This window comes from Podarcis erhardii, assembly GCF_964252035.2.
Source record: "Podarcis erhardii genome assembly, chromosome: 4".
NCBI classification, from domain to species: Eukaryota; Metazoa; Chordata; class Lepidosauria; order Squamata; family Lacertidae; genus Podarcis; species Podarcis erhardii.
In genome coordinates, this window is record NC_138508.1 from 33,851,355 (window position 1) to 33,873,918 (window position 22,564).

At 36.9% G+C, this 22,564-nt stretch overlaps 1 protein-coding gene across 19 annotated transcripts in view; it reads left to right on the forward strand.

The window, feature by feature from the left end:
- Positions 1-22,415, forward strand: part of ZBTB20 (zinc finger and BTB domain containing 20) — a 633,941-nt gene extending 611,526 nt beyond the window's left edge. For 17 of the 19 annotated variants that reach the window (XM_081859693.1, XM_081859688.1, XM_081859680.1 and 14 more), the window contains one exon: positions 1,559-22,415. The gene's annotated coding sequence lies outside the window, so the exon portion shown is untranslated. The remainder of the gene's footprint in view (positions 1-1,558) is intronic. The other 2 variants (XM_081859684.1, XM_081859685.1) reach the window with 2 other exon arrangements.
- Positions 22,416-22,564: the final 149 nt, after the last annotated feature.

The following is a 22,564-nucleotide window of genomic DNA, read 5'->3' on the forward strand; positions in this document are numbered from 1 at the left end:
CAGTGTCTTTTGGAAGAACATTATCTTCACTGAGTACAAATATAATGTTCTTTAATTCACTTTAAGCAATATCTCAAATTTATTCACATGAGGAGAAAAGGTAGTTGTCAATAACAGAGGTGGGAAAGAGTACGATAAAATACCCTAATAATAAATTTGATTGAGGTGTCAAAAGAGGGACAAGTATTTGGGAAAGTGATGGGGAAGCAGTTTAGAATCAGTATTTTTGATCTTCGTTGTACTATCTCTGCTGTGAAAATCTGTATTAAAATATCAATATATAGTAATCTGATGCTCAATCACAAATGAAAAACGCCCATCAGAAATTATGACATGGTTCAGACATTTACTAGGCAAGAATAGGCTTTGATTGGAGGAAGAGTAATTCAACACCCTGCCCACACAACTGAAATAATATATATTGTGTATGCTCCATGCAGACTTTTATGTGCAGCTGATTCATTAATGTGATTTTACCGGTCTCCTGTCCTAGCAATGGAGCACCTGAATCACATGTTTCTTCCAGTGAATGGTGCAGAACAGAGACACTTGCACCACTTCAACCCATGAAAGCTGTTACCACCTGTAAATGTCTGAATTAGGTAAATTAGATTTATGAAATTTAAACTGAGTGACATGCTATCTAAATACAGATTGATTTGTTAAAGAGCAATTCTAGAACTTGAATTATTTCCAGAGATTCAAGTTATGTTCCTGTGTCTGTAGTTTTGTACATTTAGCTACACACAATACCTAAAAAGATGTAGTTTTGAATTAAGTTTTGCTACTGCCTTCTGGATTTACACAACATCTCTTTTCCAAAACTAAAGGAATACAAAAGGGGTATTAAGTTAGATGGTACCTATCCATGGGTACAAGCATAGTTTAGAGAGATGCAATCCAAAAGCTTTCTAGAGATGTTGTGTGGATACAGAACTCCACTCATATGTAAAGCGCACGCAGGTACTGAAGATAATGGAGCATCACCAAAGCTGTCTGTCCTTACTGAAACCAGTGATTCAGACCACTCTTGCAGTTAAATTTATTTCTACATAGGCAGATTAAGCCACAAGGATTACTGTTAAAGAAACTAAAATTCAAAATTATATGGTTTTAATATTTTCCTTTCTAGCATGTATAAACATACAAGATCCATGTTATATTCCCAATCTAACAAAGAGTGGTAGTTGGGGCTTAAGCACACCTAGTTTTGTTAGATGACAGCTCCTTGGTTTAAAAAAAAAAAATCAATATAATTGGCAGTATACAAAAATTCCATATAGTTGTTTTCTAGCTTTACCGAATCCTAGTTTCTTTACTTTAGAAACTTTATTGCTTATTGCCAAAGGTCACCACAATCCAAAAGTCCTAATAATTTCATAGTTCCAGTGTTTGTTTTGGCACTGAATTAATTCTATAAAACAATTCATGTTGTATTTTTTTTTGTTATGTTTTAAATATATTTGCACTGAACTTAACTGAACTTCCATGTATGTAATTACTAAAGGGCTCAATAACAGCACTAAAATAATCTTCCTTTTTATATTCTTTAAAATAGTCACTGAAAGCTTTGGATATATGAAGAATAGAAAACCCAGGTCGAGCCTTGTTTCTTTGCTGAGAAATGGGGAAAACCCTGGTTTGCATATAAGGTAAATGATGCTATTATTCTCTGGCCACAGGAGTTATTTCACATACTGCTGCCCATTTCATGCCAGGTGGTGTTCAGGTTATACAGAATGGACAGTTTAAAGCTATGTCCTCACAGAACATAACCACAGTGCAAGCCTAACCATGTCTACTCAGAAGTCCTATTGAGTTCAATGGGACTTACTCCCAAGTAAGTGGGAGTAGGATTGGCACCTTAGTGCTTTATTGCATGTTACAGTGTACTATATGGGAAAAGAGGATGACTTGCATTCCTGCTTTTTGCTACGTGTTTTCTTGTCTGAAAACATGCTCGTTCTCTTTTCAGGTTGGGTAACATGTACAGCTGCATTGCTCTCTGTCTCATTTTAGATCATTCCAAATTGTAATAAGCAGTGCCAAGGGGGAAAAAAAGAGGGGTCCTGTGACATACAGAATTCTTGCATTTTTCTGCCATACTTTCTCCACCATACTGTTTCCCTTTACCCCAAATTTTACCCGGCAGTAGTGATGATAAAGGCTGTGGAATATAGTCTGCTGTAGTGTTCAGGGGTCTAATCAAATCTGCAGCAAGTAGCCTTTCTCATTGCCTCCACCAGGTAAATTTAATGGCAAATGTAAGGAGATCTGGGGTGAGGCCAAACAAATTACAAGCTGAATACAAACACTGATTGCTTTTGTTCTGCTTATAATTAGATTGAAAATTCTGAACTGTGGTTCCCAAGACCAAGCTTTCGAGATTTCTAGTTAGCATGCCCTGAGCCTCTGATGGTGGCATGATGTGTTACAGTCACTTAGACTAGCACACACGGCAAGGAGCCAAGGCTGTTTGGCAGTGACTGTAGGTAGTAGGTGAATTGAACTTAAACTGGATTTGGCATTTGGTATCTGAAAACGGATCAATTTAAGAACACCATTTGTATGGCTTTTTAAAGAGGACACTGTCATTTACTTTTGATGCAAAGAAATTCATTTCACAAAAACATTTTAGAAAGCATAAAGTTTAGATTAGGTATCAAAATAGCATTTAAAATTTCACAAGCAGTGCTGTTTACCCAAGAACTGGACCAGTCCTGACAAAAACTAGAAAATAAAATGTTTGGGTTCTCCGCCCCCCATTTTCACACTAGTTCCCTACACCAATTATAGGAAGTGGCAAATGGCAGTAAAGGAAGATAAATAATACGAACATATTTGAGAAGAGAAAAGAACATGTAATTAGCTAAATCAGAAATAAGTTCTACAACATAAATTAAAAGCTTGTTTTTTCAATTCTGTCGTAACGTCACAGATATTAAATTACTCATGGAAGTAGTGTGCTTGTCACACGGGGCTGCGGAATATAAGTTACCCATAAAAACAAGGGCCATTTTTGCATCTACTAGAACACTTTTGATAATACAGGAGGGACAGCAGACAAGAGTAGTAACCAGCCACCACCTTCAGAACATAAAGCAAACTCCTGTTTTGAGTGACTATAGTTAAGTTTTTGTTCTCACTGTTTTTGTTCTCTTTCCCTCATCCAATGAAAGGAATCTGTATTTAAGTTTAAAAGCTCTCCTGAAGCTCCCAATTTCCCTTCAAGAAAATGTATTTGCTTCTAACATCACCTGTATGCCATTTCCCATTAGGAAGCTGCTTCATATCAGGTCTGACTTTTTGCCTCTTGAGTGGCAGTGGTTGTGCATGGTCTCAGGCAAAGAACAGCCTTTCCTATAACCTACAACCTAATACCAGAAATTGAAACTGGGACCTTCTGCATGCAAAGCATGTGCTCTACCACTGAGCTATGGCTCCTCTCTTGTGTCTGGTTCTTGCAGTGGCACCTTTATGAAATAGCCGGATAGGAAAGTAGGGGGCGGGGGGACATTTTTAGAAAGAGGGAGCAGAGGAGCACTGCAGTATATGTTATCCATTAAGTGAGTATTTATCCCAACTCCATCTACTGATGGGAGTCTTAACTTTTGCTTCATAAGGTTGTCCTAAAATACTTGTACTGTAATAAAGTACCCAAGAAGTTAGTGAGATTAAACAGAATATTATTTGGGAAGCAATTATATTGCAGCCTTATAGAGGATTGCTGCCTTAAAACAAACAGACAAAATCTTTAAAGAGGGAGTGTGTTATTTTTTTATACATATGTTGAATATATATTATTTTAAAATGTTCATTCATTTGTATGAAATGCTGCACATTTTGTTTTAAAACTGTGTGATAGTATGTGGGACAGCAAGGGTTATCTGTGAAGAGGCCACCAGCTGGAAAGTATTAGTGCTACTATTACAGTAGCTGCTATCTATTTGCACTGCACTGTGCCTGTTGGATGTCAGTCAACAAACTTAAACAATAAGTTAAACAATTCAGTTGTATTGGTGTTATCTTTATTTTAATTTTGCAATCTAAATCCCTAGTTTGGTCATACGTTGTTTATCAGTTGCTTTATCTGAATGTAGGCTTCAGAATGCGAGCAAAAGACTAATGGCCAGATTTGACACGCCAGTGTCATGTCTGCATATGTTATCATATATCTCTCCAATCACATAGAAAGCAGATGAAGAGGGACCAATATAAAGGGGCATGTAGCTAAGGAGCCCCACAACCCCTCTTAGGACAGGTCTGTTTTTAGTAACACAGATCTGCCAAATTAGTTCGTTTGGCCCTAACTATCATTTGCAATAGATTTGAAGAGAATGGTCCATTTTCGTACTTTTCCATTATTTTTACATATGATCTGGAACAAGTATTGTACATTTTAGCAAATTTCTATTTTGCAATAGAAACATTGCAACAGAATTATAATCCTAGAATACTACCTTTTTAAAAAATACTGGTCTCCAATATTTAAAAAAGGGCCAAAGCTTGCCTTTAGTTCACATTTTTAGAATTATACTATGTTGAAAGCAAGGTGTTACCAGTGACAGAATTTGGTTTGCTATCTTTCTGCTAATTATTGCAAAAAGATCTATGTATAGCCATGCAATTGCACCATGGTAATAATTAGACATTGCAGCAAATTACAGATTATCCTTAAATTTGGGTGAAACAATGAAGCAACTAGTCTGACAATACTACTAGTAGCAATGGAGACTGTCTGCAACTGAGTTATGCAATGTAGGAGGAGAATGGTGATAGTTTTCAGCCTCTTATGTGGTTAGTGCATTGACAATTTCCACTTTAAACCAGTATTGCAAAAGTGCTTTCCCAGAGGGCTCATAATTTACCAGCTACTAACAAAACAAGTATAGCACTTTGAATACTGTACAATTATCCTACTCTGTCAAGTGTATATCAGAATACTACTTCTAAGAAAGGGGGGGCGGGTTCATAAGAAGTACGTGCTATTTATATCATCACTTTCTTTTCTAATGTTGAGTTATTTCCACCATCTCTAAGATATGGCATTATACAGTGTTTGACAGCAAACTGTGATCTTCATGAATAATTATAGCAGATGTGTATTTTGTTGAAACTTGACATGCTTTCCCCAATTCTATTTTATAAACTGACTGGTCTTCATTACATAAGTTATAACTGAGTAAGAACCTTTGTACTTAAAGGGAAGCATTGATTACAATTTTGATTATGGAGAATCACTTCAATTGTAAAATGCTTGTGACCAGGAAACCACACCTTTAAACAGGTACCCTGCCTACCACTCCTCCTCTTGCTGTTACAAAAGAAAGTGATCTGCAGAAGTGTCATCCTTTTGCTTTGCACAGAGGACTCTCCAGGGGTCTTCTAAACAAAACGAAAGGGCGAGAATCACCATTCTTCCCTCTCTTGCATCACTTATAACTATAAAGAAGGTGATGGTCCTTTCCTTTGTGTTGTGCTATGCTCCTGGGAAGTACAGTAAAAAGATACCTGCTGTCCCCATTCTGTTGCCTTGAAACATGAGGCAGATAAGATTTAGGAGCACTCTCTACACCTTGTCTCGTACCAGAGAAGGAAGAGGAGCAGCAGTGGCAGGCAGGTGCACAGGCTGGCAAACTGAACTGTGAGAACTTGTGCTTAGGTTCTCCACAAGCAGTAGCAGCACTTGTGGTATGATCATCACATGCACACAAACACTTCTAGCTGGCTTGGTATCCTCTGCCCTCCTTTCATATTCATATGAGGTGCCAATTGCTGCAGCTATTAAAGGGAGTCTAAGTCAATGAGCTGGAAGTGTGTCAGAAGCAGCAGATCCCACCATTTCTGCCTAGAGATGCAGCCAGGTGGTCCAACAAATCAACTACTTGCTGCCTTATCCTATGCTTTTTACTAGGGGAAGAAATGCTACTAAGGCCAATGGAGCTTATTCCAAGTAAGTGTGCATAATACTGTAGCATTGACTTGGCAGAAAACTAACTTAGTGGGACTTTCCCTCTACCCCATTGGGTTGTTAGTTATTCTGGCTGCGGGAAAGCAGTTCACAGTTTGTGCCCTCCTCAATCTAGACATTTTGTCTCCCGCCACAAGGCTCTCTTTCCTTCTCTAGCTCTATAGCCAATAAAGAATAATATTTTTTTGTAGCAGCACCTCAAGTATTACACAAAAAAGGGGGTAAGAATTGAAATGGGGTACAGCGTGCTGAGAAGTCCAAAGAGATGTGGTACAGCTGGAGGAGACCACGTTCCATAAATTCTGAATTACCAGCCAGAGCATTGACTGTAGGCATCTAGCGACTCCATGCTGCATTATAAATACATAGATATTAACACCTTTGTGTACTTTTTACAGCAACTAATCCATTTCTGTAGGATAAATGCATACATCTCGTTGTTTGCCCACATAAGTTCCAGGTAAATTCTAAGAATTGGCATTAGATTTTGCCTATTATACATTCATGTGTTAACATGCTTGTACTGTACTGTTCACATAACTCATGTGGAGAGTGCCCAATGCAACACTATATTACTTTCTTCTACAATCTGTTAATATCAGAAGAGCTAGGTCAAAAGCCAGTAAGTGACTTCAAGCACAGAAATAGAATGATATTTCAGGGTCACTTCAACGAAGTTGAGTTGAGAATGAACAGTCTGATGCTACTGCTGGAATTAGTAACTATGAGGCACATTTTTCAGTTTATAACCCACTATTGATCAGATCGTTCCCCGTTTCATGTAATATACAATGAATAGTGGCGGTGCATGTGCACATGCACACTCTATGTCTTGTCTATCAGCAGCTAATGCTCTTGAAACCAATGTGGCCTTTGTCGGTGTCTTTCCAAGGATGAATGTTCCAATTTAATCTAGCAGACCAATATTATCAAATGAAGACAAAAGTGGTTAACTTTTTAATTATCTCAAACCTACTCTCTGTGCATTTGAGAACTTGCTCCCCACACTTGCACTATTCTTGATTATTAAGTGGGTTAGATTAGCAGCCTTTTTTAGAAGCATGGTGGCTCTGAAATTGTTTCAACTGGTTTCTTTGCTCCAAAATTCTTTTGCTTCATTGATGATTTTGTGACGTAGGTTTCTTTTCCCCTCACCTCACAAAACCGTGGAAGGTTTTTTGTGTGTGTGCACGTTGGTAGTATTTTCCCTCCCTCTTTAAATATGAAAATGAATGCAACAAAATTGTGTATTCATTTGGGAAAGAGGTTTTTTTTTTTTGTTAATAATTGTACATTGTCGTTTCATAATCAAAATGTTAGTGACCATAAATGTATTTCTTTTTCTTTTTCAGTGTTTTTAAATAAAATAGTACTAGTGACTAGAAGACAAGTTGCTATTTAGCTCTGCTTAGTTAAGTACATTACACTGCAATACAGTATTTCTGAAAACTATAACATAAGTAAACAATATGTACATCTCTGTATCAATATATAACACATTCAAATATATCTATGTATACACCTACACACACACCCATATATACACTACACATACAGTATATTCATTTGTACTTTTGATTCACATTTATTACTCACCATTCACCTGCTGCAGTTAACTTGAGTCATGTAATAATTAGCAACTAAACTTAGATTCATTTTTATATTATCAGTTTCTGTATTGTCTTCAAGGATTTTTTTTTTTAATTCCTTAGCCAAACATTATAGGAGAGTTTAGGGTTTGTTTGGTTTGGGGTTTTTTTAAAGCAACACAATATTCTTATAAACCAAATTTTATTATTTCATGCCTCAAGTGGTCAGGGAAGCAGAACAAATAAAAACAATAACTTATTTCTGTAAATAATAGATTCTCAATGCAATCCTATGCATGCTTATCAGAAACAAGTCCCATTGAATTCAGCAGGGCTTACTTTCAAGTTTGTATGCATATGGGTGCAGCATCAATTTGGGTTCCATATGCAAAATGTACAGCAAGCTTCCCTGTTCCACTACTGATGCAGTTGTAAAATATCAGGCCATTTTTTCCCAGAGTAAAGAGGGGGAAGCTATTGACTACTCTTGGTTCACTAGAACTCTACTTAATGCCCACCTACCCTTTTCAGATTAGTTAAATTTTACCTGCTCGGACTGGAAGAGGTACAGTAATATTTATTGGTTAACATAACCGTAGAACTGCAGAACTGTAGTGTTGGAAGGGGGTGTAGGATGCAGGAATCTTGTACTACAGCATTTCTGCCCAATACTCATCCAGCCTTATCTCCAGCATAGATTGTTTCTAATAACAATTTAGATCCAACACTTTGCTTAGTAGCCTCAAACGGATAAAATTAAGGTTTTGTTCATTATTTTCTATATGTGTTGCTTCCCATCCCAGCAACATTACAGAAATATATTTCTAGCCTGAGGTTTGGACATTTCTTATTGTACCAAGTACTTTTCATGAGTAAATAGCAAGAGTAAGTTCAAGAGCAATTGCAGGAAGTGTTTCAACTCTTTTCATTTCCCCCCTCTGGCACAGTCAGATCAACAGATAGGCTCAAACTTCATGCTCTGGTATGGTTTCATGTGTGTTCTGAGGTGTCTGAATTTGAAGCAAGGCATTTTAATTTTGGCTAGACCCATTTTAATGAATTTGACTCCATTGTCTGTATGTTGTATTAAGTCAGGCTCAGAAATAGCCACTTCAGTGCTATTCTTCAATAAGAATTGCCCTACCCATATATACAGGTATCCAAACTGAGAAGTTTCACCAAAATGTTTATTTTTCTTTTAGGCAACAAATAACTAGCATAAAGGTATGTATGTGGTCAGACAGGCTAGTAAAAACTGTCTGTAGGCTAGTATTTGTATGAATTTACATGCTGTATTCAAAATGTTATTTCTATATAGCTCTCAAAACCGAGTGCTGAATTAGATAATTGTCATATTTCAATGCAAACAGCCAGGCCTTCTGTTGGCTTCTAAATTACTGTCACAGAGTGCTTTCTTAACTACCTTTGATGCCTGTTTAAAGAACCACATTCCCTGCCCTTTAACATATTTGCATTGTCATCATTTAACTGTTGTAGAGAGGGATTATTGGCTAATGCTTTCTCGTGGAATCATTACTGCCTTTAAAAATTGGTATTTTTTCTGTAGAGCTTCTGTCCTTATTTTACATGTATAATAGATTGCTGCTTGCAATTCTTATGTAAAGATTTGTCTCACAAACCAAAAGGTACCAAATTTGTACATATTTCCCAATAGAAGTTGCATTTTTCATATTACAGTGTGTTTGGGAGGCAATTGTGTAGAAGAAAGTGAAACTAACAAAATAACTGGTGAAGACTACTTTTACAAACATGTCTACCATAGTTAGTGGTTATTCTAAAGTTTTGCTTTTCACAGAAGTATTTTATTATTTCTGGTTTATTTTCTGATTTATATGTATGTACACATAGAATCTAGGATAAGCTAGGAAACCATTTAAACCAACCCCCATCTATTACTTTTTGCTCTAAATACAATGCAGGCTTTAGGGATTTATTTAGTTTCTGGTTTGACACTAATTTGTATATCACCAAGTCAGAGTTCAGACAATTCTTTCTTAGCATATCACTCATTCATTTCCTTCCCATTTTCTGATTGATCCATTCGTTTTCATGGATGAAATGTATGTTTTAAGTTTGCATTCCTGTGAAATGGAGCCTTTAGTCATCTTTGTTCCTTTCCTCTTAAGAAAAGTTATATAGTATTTTGGATATTAACATATTCATTCAAAATAATATTGACAGCAGAGTTTTTGCATTCATACAACCTCTTCTTTCCACTCATTAACACTAAGAAGTCCTGAAAGGAAACAACATTTCTTCAATTCTCACCCCCAATAGGTGACTGAATATGGATCTCTTAGGCTGTGCATGTCCACCCATACTTTTGTGTGATACAGTATGTGTGACTGATTCATCATAAAAATGGGATGGAGAGGTCACCGTGGCAAAATGAATGCCTGTGTGGAATTCTACATATTGTAGGGCACTCATGCGATTTCAAGACAGACCCCTTAATCATAAGAGTTGTATGAACCAACTTTAATTAAAGAGGGTGTGGTGGCGGGTCATTGAAACCTTCACCAAAATGAGGCACTTCACCAAAGAATGACAGCAATAACAGCTAGCACTGAAGAGAAGGGATTTATATGCTTTGTTACCACTAAAAGGTAACAGTGGAAGATCTTCACTGATGTTTAGAGGTTTATTTAGACATTTTTGTGTCTAAAGCCAACCTTTTTATTATTAATCAGGAAAAAAATAAAAATAAATTTCTTTCTTGTATTTTGCTGCAATAGGCTTGAGATTCATTTTTCTTCTTTTAAACAGATCACAGTAAATAGAGTGCCACTCAAATATCATGAAGTCACCATGGTCACAGATAGTTTGGTATACTGAAATCAAAAACCATTTGATAATTGCTGATTCAATAGGTTAATTAGGTGCTGAATGTTTAAACTTCTCTGCCTTTGAATATAGATCTTTACTGTGTGACCCCATGAAGCTGGAAAGTTCCCTGTAAAATAAAATAGATGTCAGTTTTACTCAAAAAGTAATATTGCTGACTTCTATTTTATAAAACAAATCATATAAAATGAAGTAATGGTGATAATTCTATTAGGGATTTTAAATAATTACAATAATAAGCCTTAATATTTTACTTTCTCGACATCCAAAACCGACATCCAAAAACCGACATCCAAAACTTCAGAAACCAAGACACAGTTTCCAATTGGCTGCAGGAAGCTCCTGGAGCCAATCAGAAGCTGTGTTGGACATTCAGGTTCCAAAGAACATTCGCAAACCGGAACACTCACTTCCAGGTTTGCGGCGTTTGGGAGCCAAAATGTTTGAGTTGCAAGGCATTCATCAACCAAGGTACGACTGTATAACAAGAAAAATATTCCTTCAGCTTCTGGGATTTTGACTAGGGTTCTTTCTACTCGTTTATAGTGTTAAGATTAAGGCTAGAGAGCTTTATCAGTCATACATTCCTTTAAAAGTCACTTAAGAGAGAAAAAGGTCTGGAGGAAATTATACACCTTCATTTCTCAGCCAAATCCATCATTATTCCTACATTGATTTGATTGCCAATATTTTAATTATCCTAATTAAGAAAAAAACCTATCTATCCTAAATTCTGAAATAAATGTAAGACAATTTTATATGCTTTAAGTATATACTCAGGGATTTAAAAACGTTTTAAAACAGGCAACATAAGATCCCTTTAAAAACCATCCATAAATAACTAAATTGAGGATTTGCAGAGTGAATTTATCTCAGAGCTCAAATCACTGCTTAATTATGCTAAGGAGATGACGCTTTTCCCTGTCTGATAAAATAAAACATAACAATGGCATATCCCATTACACAAGGCAAGTAAGAAAGGAGCATGTGAATCTCAATACAGCATTGTGTCTCTGCTATAATCAGTTTAGGTCCATAGACCATAGACACAGGTAGGCTGCGAAAAACCTGCACTCCTGAACAATGGAAAACCTCTCAGAAGAATTCTGATTGGGAATGAAAAATCTGAAGGACACCTCTGTACTAATAATGGAAGCCCTTTAAGCACATACCTGGGAATCTTTCCACTGTAAACTAATGGTCAGCAGATTGCAGCCCTAAAATTATTATTGCAAAGTCAATTGCTCAAAAGCACTCTTGAAATAATATTCTGACATTGAATCAAATAGGCTTATCCTGAATGGACCTCTTCCATATCTTAAGTAACTTAAGGTTCTCAGCACCAAGGATTTCTGATATATTAATCCAGGTGTAGCCAACCTTTTTGACCCAAGGAGCACATTCACCCTTGCCCAATCTGCCACATGCCCGCAAAGGGTGTGACCAAAAGTTGCATACACACACAGAAGACAGACAGATGCACATCCATAAAGATCAGTTAAGAAGGGTAGTTACTGCCCTCTCGCCAATCAAATGATTAACCAGGGAGGGTGATTTGCAGTCTGTTTTAAGAATATTTATCATTTTTACCATTGCTGTCAAAATCAGTGGAGTCTTAAGGGACCAGGCACCACTTGCAACACAGGATGAGACCCCTGAACTTGGCGTTAGCAAAACCTGCTTTGCAGGTTTCCTGCTTCTTTTTTGCAGTAGCATAATACAGTACAGGACACATTTGAAAATGTCCAAAATCCAGCTTTCATTCTTCCAGCTCAGATTTCTTTCTTCCTTATTTCTGTGCCAACAATCCTTTAAAAATGTTTTCTCCATTAAGGAGGAACAGATTACGTTAAATCTCCCAGTTGTCTTGAGAGGGGGAAAATCAAGAGCAACTTCTGGTTGATTTCAGGATGGGGGGGGGGGTGAATTTGAAATAGATATCCTGCAACAAGCCTTTATATAATTCATCAGAAGATTAGATAGGAATGGGGAGAATCATCTTTTCAAGTCTTCACTTATTTCTTGATTGTTCACCAATACAGCTTGTTCTTCTTCTATAACTTTAAAGCATCCCTTTCATATTTGAGCATATGAGTTTTAGCAACTTATTCCTGGAAGCTTTCAAATAACAGAAACAATCTTCAAACTATAGCTCTTTCGTGTGCTTTTAAAAATTATGTGCTGTTGATGATTAACAAAATGGAAAATCCCATAAGATTTCTAATTTCACAGAAGCAAAGGGGAAACAAGCACAAATTTAATTAGGACCTTCTTATCTACTGGTACATCTTAATTTAGGTTGCATTGTTGTTTTCCTTTTGATTTGGTTGTTTTCCTATATAGTAAAATAATTTGCACTCCTGGCACTATTAGCCTAAAAAGGGGCCTTGGAAAAAGGTGTGCATTTAGGCCAAATTTCATTATTTGTTATATGCATCGTTTGCACAACAGTAGGATCCAGGAAGGTGCCCAGTATGGATCAGGGCCATGGGGAATGTAGAAAGATGGTTCAGCGCTGTCCTCCTGCCCTGCAATCCCAACAAAAAGCCCCTTAGCTGTTCTTTGCCCCAGGGCAGAAGTTTCTCTTTGCACCAATAGCAGCTTCCCTTCTAGAGCAAAGTGCTTTGAGGGTTTTTGGGGGGTGGTCTGCAACACAGGAAGATCCACCTCCATCCTGATCCACACCTAGGGCTCCCTTCTAATCTTTAAAAAAATGCATGTGCAAACCATGCATTTAACTAATGTGTAGATTTTGCTGCAAGAGATCTATAAGCAAGGTTCATTTTTACTGGTTTGTTTTAGGACATCTGCTAAGAGTTGCTATTTTAAAGGATTGTTTGCACTGTAGAACCGGCACTGTTAAAATTGTATTTGGGTAACAGAAAAGCTATATATCTTATCTGCAATCTTAAACGCCCATTGCAAAGGAGCCATCTAACAAAACCACTACTGAACTTTGCTTTAGCCACTCAGCTCCCCCATCCATGTGGCACTCCTTTATAGTGTCTTATTAGGCTTTGTATATTTTCCATCTTTGAAGTAAGCTTCTTTTAAAAACACGACAGAAAGAAGATGGAATGAAGACCATGAATTGAGTAGAAATAAACAAAGATGTATGGTGATGGGGCTGGGAGACAGCAACTCCTGCTTTAGTTTTGAGTGCTTGTAATACTTGGAAGAAGTGAGCATTTTCCTTACTTTTGGATAAGGCTTTTTATTTTTGCACTAAGACTGCATTGTATTGCACTACTGAAATGTATTTATGGGATCAAGAAGGCCTATGCAGGGGTCATGTAAAGGAGAAAGAAAGAGCAGAGAAATAAGTAGGAGCAAGCATCTGCAACTGATTCTGATAAAATTACTCCATCGCAATCTGTATTTATAGACACTTTTCTAAAAGCTTATCTAAAAGACTTTTCTCATAGGACTGAAGTGGAAATATGGCATAGAAACATAAGAATTATCCTGCAGAAAGTAGCTTCCAAGTGGTAATTGTTTCTAAATGGTTTCCATTTAAGAACACTTAAAATTGCTTTTGATATATAGATAGCATTGTAGAAGTGGAAGAATCTAAAGGCTAGTTAGGCCAGTCTCTTGCCCAAAGGCAGAACTAGCCAACCATCAGCATCTCATAGATCCTCCTATGCAATGTAGACCACAGGGTGCCACAAGCAGAGAGAAGGTGCTTTCATGGCGGCTAGCTTCAGATGACTCAAAAAATCACTCTTTAGGGAAAGGGGGAAATGTCCCAGGTTCACTGGTCAGACTTACTTGGCTGAAAATTTTTTTTCTGCTTCAGGCAGAGTACAAATAAGCACTTGGTAACCAAGTTGAATGTAACATCCTACCAAGTGAGAATTTTCATCATGCATCAGTGTAGGGAAGTTGGAGTAGTAAAATTCTATTCACCAGACGTTGTTAGGTTGCTAGAAATGGCTGACTTATACTTACTATCATTTGCTAAATGGCCACCTATATTCACTTCAGGAAGGGGGAAATCTCAAGATCTTTCCCATCCCAATAACACTACTGAGGCATTAGAAACTGAAGAACAGCCAGCCCTCAATTAAAAACAATAGCATATCTTATCATAAAAAGTTAACAAAGTAAGGGTATGATGCATCCCCATACAAGTACCTTTGCTAGGATCAATCATCCATTTCACACTTAGACCAGGTTATCTTTGCTCCTTTCTGGATAAGCATTGGAGCCTAAATGTATCAAATGAGAAAATAACCAATGGAACAGAGTTGTAACATTAAATTATAAACATACTTGACACTGAATTATAGACATATTGACCAAGAAGCAGAGGAAGGAAATGGTCTGGATTTTTGTGCCATCTTGCAATACTTTTATTTTACCAGACAATCCTCAGAGGCATCCCTGAATCTCTTTTGGAGAAGCAGTGAGCTAGCCAGTGTTTAAATTATGTAATCCTTCAGGAAGGCCATGACCTGGCTATCAGGTTTTATACGCTTTTTGGGCTGGAATCAACAATATATGACTTAGACTTGGTTATTGATGTTAATCATTCCTTTGGAAGAATTAAATTTCTCTCTCCTATTACTGCATTGTGACTCCATAAACTCTGAAATGGGAAGCACTGATTTTATGTAGTCCAGTGGGGAAGCAGTTGCAGCCTCTGGCAAAGAGTGCATTACAATCTACGTTACTGAGAAGAATTGGATTTGCATGTGTGTGTGTTTTGATATACAGTGGCCCTCTATAAATCTTACCTTAAACCAGACTAATCAGTGCAGTATTTGAGCTCTAAGGAATTAGATCCAAGCCTGATGTGTTCCTTTTTGCAAACCTACATGTTAATTGTATATTTTCTTTTCCAGCTAGCTTATGAGCAGTTTCTTTCCACCCTGAACTGTGTGATGCAGTTTTGTTCTTGTTATTATTCATTGATTTGATATACGGGGACAAAAATGTCATTTCCCAAACATTTCAAAGTAACAAAAACTGCAGAATGAATACTGCAGGGGGAGCATAAAGCTGTCTAACTAGTATTCTTTAAAAAATAATTTCCTACTGATAGGCTGTTTTAGAGTTTACTAAACGCCTTTAGTACTGTCTTAACAGCAATGAAGAAGTGTCTGAAGTCCATTTTTTAAAAGTTGATGCTAGTAAAACAGCATTGCTTTTCAGCCCAGACTATTCCCTTGTGCTGATTTTGTTTCGCCTTAAAGGTCCACGGCTGGCAGGCAGCAGTGCTTCTGAATGCCAGTTGCTGGAAAACCACAGGAGGTGATGGTGCTCTTACACTTGAATCCTGCTTGTGGGTTTCCTACAAGCAACTGTTCTGCCACTCTGAGAACAGGAAACTGGACCAGATGAATCATTGGTCTAATCCAGCAGGCTCTTCTTATATCAGGCTATCTTACCTGCTCACAGTGTTTAGTGCAGACTTCGCTTGAATAGATATCTTGCAATAGTCCTTATCTTCATGGCCCTCCAAGCTGTCCTTAAATCCCCAAGGATTTTGAATGTATCAAGGAATCTAAAATCTTTTTGATCTCCAGATATCTTCATTTTTATTTTCCATTGAAGCAGCACATTTTAAGTTGTCAGTGGGTGCCATTTGCTGTTTTAAAGAAGTGGCCATATTTGAATTTTGACTGAATTGTCACAAACCTAAAATTGTAGCAGAAGCCAGGCTCAGTGTACCAGGAGTTTATAGATATATATGGTCCAAGGTGATATTGCCCTTGAATATGTTTATTCAAATTACTCTATTTGTTCTAGTTTCACAGAGGTAGGGTAGTATAAATCTACTGGTGAAATATTTCCTATTTTTGTTATTTGTGTTAATATGTAATTCTACTGTAGACCAAAAAAGAACTTTATTTTAATTTAAAAAGCTAAAAGGCCAGTGAGTAAAAAGTGAAAATCTGAAACAATAAATGAGCAGAAAGCAGGGGATCAGTGGTTAACTATGCTGAAATAGAAATAAATAGCCTTACCCATTTCTTAACCAATGCTTACAAATCATCCAGTTTTAGATAGCTTTCTTAGCTCATTCTTGCTAAGTTTGTATGGTGGTTTTTGTTTTTTGGCTTGGCATTTGCACATTGTATTGTTTAAATTACCTGATTTTATAGCATTGTATCTTTATAAATCTGGGGTTTTCTTTTTGAAGGATGAATGACAAGGTCTTTGGAGGTGGGGAAAGATGCACTGGAAAATATTTAATTTTTAGAGAGGAAAATGCACAGTTTTGCAAGGAAGAGGCTAAACCACCTCCCTTTATTCACTCGCAAGCATCTAAAGCACTACAGCTAGAAATAGAAACCCACAGTTTGGACATGTTTGTTGGTCCTTGTTGGTCCAATCTACTTGGTGCACTTGTTCCCGGAGGTTTGCAGTGTCAGTCCCAGCATGTGCTCCAATAAGAACCAGAAAGGTGTTTTTTTATAAAACTAAAAATCAGAAACAGCATTAAAAAATGATGAGTTACATGAGCTGGTACAAAACAGATTATATGTCTTTGCAGTCACACTTTTTAATATTATCAGTTTTACTGCAGCCATTTTAATAACAGTAGGATACAGTGCAGTATTACAATAATATCCACAAAATGTTTCTTGGTCCAGATAAAACCTGTTGAACAAACAAATTCCATAGTTTTTGTTTTTTAAAAATCAAATACCAATTGTCCCGCTACCAACTGGTATTACTTGACTTTAATTTGAGATTCTGTCCTTAATGGAAAATGGACTTCCTCATATTTGACTACTGTGATCCAGAAAAGATCCCTTGCTTCTTGCACTTTGAGGGTATATGGAAACACCCTCGCCATTGTTTAAAATATGGCTACAAAGTTTTTAGTAAGTGAAATATTTAAAATCAGCCTGTTTTCCCTGTATACTATTAACCCTGAATATCCTTTTTCTTGCTTTCTCTCTCAGTCAAGTACAGTGGAGTTGTTAAGACTTGTTGAAATAATATATAAATACCTATTTTGAAAGACAAGACAGTTTTCCACTCATGTCACTGTATCTGGGTCCTATTAATGGTTTCACAGCCCATTGGCTCACAAATATCTTTTGTTTAATCATCAGATTTATTAATTTTTATTTGTTCTTGTAAGAATATGTGGAACAGAATGGGGACATTGGCTGTTCTTTAACTTCACAATCTTAATAGTTGGTTTATATCTTCCATGTTTTATGCAAAAATTAAATCAATAAATATTTGTGCCCTAGGTTGAAGGTTACATGTTTAGGAAAGCACCAAAATGGTTGGAATTTTTTCTACATTTTTGTGAAGACTCTTTTTGGAAAGGAAGGGTACATATTTTTGTTGTGTAATATTTTCTATTTTTGAACGCATTTTCTTGGTACAAGACTGTTTTGTGGATTTTTTTGGTGAAAACATTATTTAAAAAAAGAAAAGAAAGAAAAAATAATTGAAAAGTTTGCCCTTAAGGATATGCTGCAGTCTTGAGTTTAAAACAAATGTGTTAAAGTTGGGGGGTTGTATTGTTGTTTTCTTTTGTAATTGTTACAAGAAGTTTGTATCCACTGCTGTTTATTTTGTTTCAGATGAGTAAGTAAAGGGATTGTTCTTGTTTTATTTTTTTTAAGGTTATTTATGAAATGTCTAAAACACTGGACTGTGACTTTGTGTACTACCCCTGTGTTCTCATCAAGCTGTTGGCAGTCTCATTTCCCCTCCTTCCACCTTAAGGCAGACTAAGGTGAACGTAACAACAGATGTAAGGGAAACAAATGAACCTTCAATTCAAAGTCTGAGGGGAGAAAACCAAAGGTCAAAAAAGTTTCCTACATCTGCTGTACATAATCACCCCAGATGTCTTTCATCTCCTTCCTAGTTTAAAGTTTGAAATGAGAAGGTGCTTTCCATGACGGATTCACACCACTGCATGTCCAAAGGTCCTCTCAGGAGGGCCATGATTTCTGGTAAAGTCCACTAAGACACTATTCCCAGACATGCCATCCAAATTCCCAGGCATTATGTTGTCCAACAACATAATAAAAGGAGGCACCATGCAGATTTTCATTGGCAATCTGTGACTGATGGGAGCAGTAGCAATGACTGCTTTGAAATGCTTATTTTTCTGATTAAAGAAAGTATAGATGCTAAACCCAAGGGTGCTCAATAATTTCTACATGCATTGTCAATCGTTGAAGAAAGCAGGGAGAATGCTTAAACTAGGAAGACTAAAGCTGTGATCGAAATGCTTTTTGGGTAGGAAGGAAGGGAAGAGGGAGACGCCAACAGTCATAACACCATAAACACCATAAACTGGAGATATGTAACTGGGCTATGTTCAAGGCCAAGCAACATCTTTTCCATTCTTGACATAGAACACTGCCAAATCCTGAGCATGTCAAGCAAATAGAAAGCTAAAGAGTGGTCTTCATTTTCGCCTTCACTTCCCTTTCTTCTCCCCTCTTTGACTCTTTCAGTCTCTTGCCATTGTTCCCCTCGCTCCAGAACTCTTCTGTGAGCATCTTGCTCCAATGAGCACTTTCCCACCTTCCAGCAAAGCATTCCTTTTTTTCCAAACCTGAGTTCAGCCAAGACTGAGTAAATCATGTGCCTTCTTTTCCTGCTTTATAATAGAACTAGCCTCCTGACCGTCTTTTAAGTTACACGTAAAAAAAAAAAAAAAGACATAGGAGGCTGTCAAAAAAAAGTGTCCAGTAAAATGATTTATGGAAGCTGTGGCAATTAACTCCCTGTTTGTATCCATGTCTAGGTCTTCCCAGAGAAACATTTCCCGTAATCCCTGTGCACACAACTTATCCAAAACTAACACTAAAGGGCTTGAGGCATTTTTGCCCCCATTTCCACTGTAGCCCAGTGAAAATCCCTACTATGAGTTCACACTTTTTGCCCAGATTGTGGCCTTATTAAGACTTGTAACACTAAAAGTGGCAGTTCTGCTGTTGCCCATATTTTGTGGTGTTTTCATTAAAATATTTTTTACCCACAACTTATTCTGGGGTTTAGCCTAGAGATCAATTATATTTAGACTTTATAATTTTGTGCTTCCCGTATTATAATCCAATCCAGTTCAGTCCAGAGCCTTGCTGCCTCTTTGCTTTCCTCACATACTCTTCTGCTGCACTCTATGCTTTCCTGGTCATCTCATGTGTTTGTGAATGGGTAAGGAAAGCCAAAGGAAGACCCTGGTGACCAGGGAATGGTCTGAGAGAAGACAATTAAGATCTCATATCACTATGGACCTTAGAGGTGGAAGGGTTTATTAGCTGCCTAAGTAATTAGGAGCTGAATGCTGCAAATTTAACATATGAGCCCCATATCAGAAATGGGGGTGGTGATAATTTAATTGTGGCTTAATGGACAATCTGATATCACACAGCTTCTCCTATGCAATAACTCAGAAACTCACAAGGAGTTCCAGTAGTAAGAAAGGTTACTTTAATCCCATATTATTTTAATAATTAAACGTATCCCTGTATTCCTTGTTCGACTGTATGGGTGCATGTGTTTAGAGACAAAGGGTGCTGATTTAGAGCTCTTTGGTGCTGATAAGACAAAAAATTAAATTCCTTTTCCAGAACCTGTTTTTGACACACGCGAAATAGAAGAATTCACTATATAACATGCAATATCTCAGCATTGAGAAAAAGAGGATGCTGAGATTTCTACAGTGCCTTATTCCTAATAGATGTTGGCACATAAGCACCCAGGTCCTCTTTTAAATCTAACTAAGTAGGATTCCAAGTTGTCACATCGGCACAGATGAAAGGGGAGAAGTGACTGGAGCTCTGAACAAACTATTCTAGCCAGATGGGCAGGTTGTTGTTGCTGCTGTTATTAGTCCAAATTCATTCCAAAAAAAAAGTCAAAATGCCAAAATTCAAAACAAATCCCTTCCACCTTTTTGTGTCACTCATGGTGTTGCTATATTGGAAAAGACATTAATTGTCTGAGAACATCTGCCTATTTGATCTTACTATTACCCATTCACTATTGGCGTTTCTAAATCTACACAAGTCAGACATTTTTCGCTTCTGAAGTGTTTTCCAAAGGGCACATAAATGCCCAATTTATTTCATGTTAAATGCACTTTAAAAAAAAAAGAGACTGTTTCAAATGCACAGGGGAAAGATAGTGCACTAATGTCTGAACCCAGTTCACTTTATCTCCAGTTATAATATACTCTCATGTGTGAGGGGGTTACAGATATGTATTCACACATACACACAAAGCCAGAAGTGTGAGAGGAGATTAGCCTCCCTTTTCACAGCTACAAAACCAGATTTTTCACAAACACAGAAGCAGCAGAGGAATAATAGTTGGACTCTTGAAACAGATCACAAATACAAACAGCTACTTGCAAGTAACTTGGTCCTTTCTGTATGTACAATAACTACAGTAGGAATGGATTGTAACCGGAAGAAAAAGGAACGGTGCTAAATGAAAGCAACTGAATGATTGGGCAAAAACTATTACAATCTAAACGACACAGTTCAGGTTCTGCACTTTTTGATTAGTTTTTTTGTTCACTGACCCACCCAACAAAAAAGTAACAAAACCTGTAACAAAAAGCCCCTGTTTATGGAAGATGTCAGAAATCTCTTAACTTTTGGCCTTGCTCTCAATCACTATGTGCAAAAATCTGTACATTTCTTAACTAAATGTAGTTGTTTGTTTTTTTAAGAAAAAAACCTTTTTGAAGCACCTTAATGTGGCTTCCCATTCCAAGAGTGGTAGCCACCCTTTTTCCTTTGAGCACCTTATTGATGTGTTATGCTATCTGCTGTCTTTCTGTTACCTGTTAGCTGAATGGCTAGCTGTTAACATATACAAATGTGTGCAGGAGCAAGGTATGACTTGCGTGTGTCCACAGCATTCCACACATACAAGCCATCATACAAGACAATACACTTGCACACATGCAAACACACAACAGTGATATTTCTGTTAAGTGAACTTCTACCCATGTTTTCCCATTCCTTGGTCCAGCATTTTGAAGGGTTGACTATATAATGTATGATTCCAGTGCTGATTTCAAAACTTGCCCTATCTTTCTGCTTTTTTAGTATGCTTTTTTAAAGCATTAGAATTTCTCTATGTTTGAGGACTGGATAATTTCATACATTGGGCAAAGAAATGTCCCCAAAATCATTAGTAACTGAGAGAATGGGAAAAACTACGTTGAAGACGAATCCTGCAGTCTTTACATAAATTAAAACAATGATTTCCAAATGTAAAGGCTTCAAGACAAGATCCCTTTTGAGCAAAGATACTTCTCCTGGAGATACTAGTTTCTGCCTAATCCAAAGTGTGTTGTAGTGGCTGTAAGTGTACTTATACATAAACACAAAAACACACCTTTATACAGTGCAACATGGTTTAAGAAAATGAGACGAGCAGGTCAAAAGTTTTGAGGGAATACTGAGTTCCTTTTTTTTCTCTCATTTTACTCTGTAAATGGTATGTCAGTTATAAAGCAAGTAAACTGAGAATTGTTTTTAAAAACCTTGCATACGCCTTTTCTATCAAGTGCTTTAAAATATAGAATAACTACACACATCCTGCCAGTTTTTTCTTACAGTGAGAGTATCCTTACCTGCCATTTAATATTAGCCTCGTATTTTTCTCACGTATATTTACCTGTGACTTGTATTTGTTATTTAAAACAGAAAAAAGGAAAAAAATAAAATTAACTGTAGCGCTTCATTATACTATATTATTATTATTGTGACATTTTGGAATACTGTGAAGTTTTATCTCTTGCATATACTTTATACGGAAGTATTACGCCTTAAAGATACGGAAATAAATTTTACAAGGTTTCTGTTTTGTGTGGAAGAGTAATCGATGTTGCTAAGAATGATGTTTGTTATTTTGGGTTTTTCTTTTTTCTTTTTTTTAATGTTACCAGCACTTTTTTTGTAAGTTTCACTTTCTGAGGTATTGTACAAGTTCACACTGTTTGTGAAGTTTGAATATGAAGGAATAATTAAAAAGAAAGAAAGAAATTGCTGTCTCTGTTGTTTTACTATTGTACTGGCTCACATGAAAACTTTCCTGTGGATATATTATGTATGGAACACTGTAGAAGACCATGACCTTCAGTATGATCTCAACCTTCCCTTACATCAGAGGACAGAGTTTGGAGCCACTTCTG